Genomic DNA, 3,307 nt, shown 5'->3' with positions numbered 1-3,307 from the left:
TTGAAATGGGAAGTCCTACCCCACCCGCCGTACTCTCCAGACGTTGCACATTCGGATTATCACTTGTTCCGAACAATGGCACACGGCCTGGCTGACCAACACTTCCAGTCTTATGAAGAAGTCGGAAAATGGATAGATTAGTGGATTACCTCAAAAGATGACCAGTTTTTTCGACGCGGGATTCGTGCATTGCCCAAAAGATAGGAGAAAGTAGTGGCCAGTGATGGACAATACTTTGAGTCATAACTTTATCTCCTTTTTTTTACAATAAAGCCTCAAATTAAAAAAAAACGGCGAGAGCAAAGTTGTACACCTAATATTAATTTATAATATTATATACCCTACCGATCATAAATTTAAATATATGACTAAATATTTCGTTAATGTAACCTAAGACGTGACGTATATATAATTTTAAACTAAATATATATATGACATTAACGTGATATTTTGCCCTTTATTAAAGTAATCAGTGGAAAATTTATATAACTCTAACCTAAATATTGTCTGTTTGTAGATCAGAACGTATTACTATTAATGCACCCACTTCTGGGGATAATGCATAAAATAGAACATATCAAAATACCAAATTATATAGAAAATATTGTTATTTATTAATATTGTAATTATAATAATATAGATTTCATAATGCATTTTCGCTTATCAAGAGCGCTAGCATATGGTCTAGTAGATCGATTCAAGATGTGTGATGAATTTACTTCGATGGAAAGTATGTATTATAACAACATTATTTATTATTATTAATTGTGCAATAGGACAGATAGTTTATATTATAAAACACGAGACAATTGGAAGAACAATAATTTACTTATATATCAATTTGCGTAAGAACAATAATTTACTTATATATCAATTAGCGTATGTTCAATGTTAATATATATATATATTAATAACTTAGTATATATTATATTTCAGATCTGGTAGGACATTTAAAAGTTACAGCTGAGAAACTATCCTCCTAACTCCTATGTTTCCTGTGGTATGATGGACCTGAAAGTGCATCATATAGAGATGTAGCAAAGAGATTTGGAATAACAATTAGCACTTTATATCACGTTATTAATAGAGTAACACAATTTCTTATGTCTCTTGCGCCTAATTACATAAAATATCCCTCCGCACATGAAAAAGTAGAAACTGCTACTTTTTATGAAGGAAGAAAAGGATTTCCCGGTATAATCGGTAATAAACTAACATTAATATACTTAACATTTATGTACTTTATATTTTCTTTATTACATAGCAATGCATCACTCATATATGATATTTCGTCTCCAGGTGCTATTCATGGCTCTCATGTCAGAATTGACAAACCAATAAAGATCCCGATTCATACATTAATCGCAAACAATATTTTTCGATACACATGCAAGGAATTGTCAATCATAAAATGAAATTTATCGATGTTTTTGTAGGATATCCAGGTTCTGTGCATGATGCAAGAGTGTTTCGAAACTCACCAATATATGACAATCTACATGAACTTTGTGCAGGTAAGAAGTACAATATGAAAAAAGATGTAATTAGGGCTCCTGCATATAATAATTAATATCCATTATAAACATTAATGTTACAGATACTTATTTCTTATTGGGTGATAGTGCATACCCTTGTCTGAAGGAGTTAATGGTACCATGTAGAGACAATAGACACTTGACACATGCGCAAAGACTTTTTAATCGCAAATTAAGTTCTTGTCGAGTAATCATTGAAAACGCATTCGGATGTCATAACCCATTAACGACCAAGACTGTCGATTTTAGACTATGTTTTTGTAGCTGAATTTCAGTTATTTAACGAAGTAGTAACTGGGTCTAAAGTGTGATTCTATATGTTTTTGAGTGTGCTGAATCAGAATCCGTGCTCAAAATCCAAAAATTTTGACAAAAAATTAAATATGGCGGTTTTTATGCAAAAAAATTTCAAAAAATTTGTCATTTTCAAAGTTTATCATTTTTTTTCAGGCATAAAACGCATAAATATATGGAGTTTTAATCAACCATCGGTGCATAAATTTGTTGAAGTTTAACAGGGAATTTTTACATTTATGCTTTTTTGCCAAAATGGCGGCCAAAATGCAAAAAAGTCCAAAAAATCGAATTTTTTCTTTATTAATTTTTTCCTTGAAAACTAAAGGCTTAAATAAAAATGGTTTAAGGATAAAAATGTCTTAGAATTGATTGAAGAATACTCTTAAATTTGTTCAGATTTTTTGGAGACATTTTTTGAAAACTTTGATTTTCCGATTTTTCAAAAAATCAAAAATTATCTCCAAAAAATCTGAAAAAATTTGTGAGTATTCTTCAATAAATTCTAAGACATTTTTATTCTTACAAAGTTTTGATCAAACTCTATAGTTTTCGAGAAAAAAATTATTAAACTTTTAACTGCATGTATTTTTAATAGTGAAGACATATTACTGATATTAGATCATAACGTTTAAATTTTGTCTGGTTGTATTATGAGTAAAATTCGTCAAATATCTTGAAATGTTTTTTTGATCAAACATTCCTTCAATGTTCATTTAAAACTTTAAAATTTTTTATGTATTTATTGTAGTGTCAGATACGCTTTGTCATATTGTGCAAAAAATTTTATTATCCATAGTAGTACAAATAAAATCTTTAAATTGAATTGTTCGTTACATTAACACTTTTAATGTCAAGAAAACGTACGAGATGATCTGTTTCTTCTGATTCTGAGGTTGAAACCTCAGAGGATGACGAAACTGTTTTGATACCAAATGCAGATGATTCCGATTCATCAGGTGATTCTGATTCTGATAGTTATTGTGACGAAAAACTACCGAGAGTTACTTACCAGAGAGTTTCAAAAAGCTATCAAGCAGATCAAGCTAAGCTTGAAAATGACCATGAATTTGATTGGGTAGATGGTGAAACGACATATTCCAATAAAAGTGCAGATGAAATACTATTGACAGAAGGTGTGAAAAATAAGATATGAAAGAGTGAGTCAAAGGAACTCTTTGATACTTTTTTTTTCAATTGAAAAGAAGGAGTACATTATCGATGCGTGCAAAGAAAATGGTTTTACTTTATCGTTGGTTGAGTTAAATACATTTATTGGAATTATTATAATCACTTCTTTCAATAAAAGAAAGAGTCAGAGAGATTATTGGTCAACGGATCCTTTCTTGTCTTGTCAAATAATTTCTTCGGCAATGGCACGATCTAAGTTTGAAAAAATCAAGTCTAAATTGAAGTACTCGAAAGCCAAAGATAATAATTCGAACGATAAGGCGTGGCGTGTTCGAGAATTGATGAAA

At 30.2% G+C, this 3,307-nt stretch overlaps 1 pseudogene; it reads left to right on the top strand.

Moving 5' to 3' along the window:
* The first annotated feature begins 648 nt into the window (after window positions 1-648).
* LOC106750406 lies at window positions 649-2,965 on the top strand (annotated as a pseudogene).
* Window positions 2,966-3,307: the final 342 nt, after the last annotated feature.

Source organism: Dinoponera quadriceps, unplaced genomic scaffold (genome assembly GCF_001313825.1).
Source record: "Dinoponera quadriceps isolate SergipeBrazil2010 unplaced genomic scaffold, ASM131382v1 scaffold5698, whole genome shotgun sequence".
NCBI lineage: Eukaryota > Metazoa > Arthropoda > Insecta > Hymenoptera > Formicidae > Dinoponera > Dinoponera quadriceps.
The sequence above is the reverse complement of the archived record's forward strand: the minus strand, read 5'-3'. Positions and strand labels throughout refer to the sequence as shown.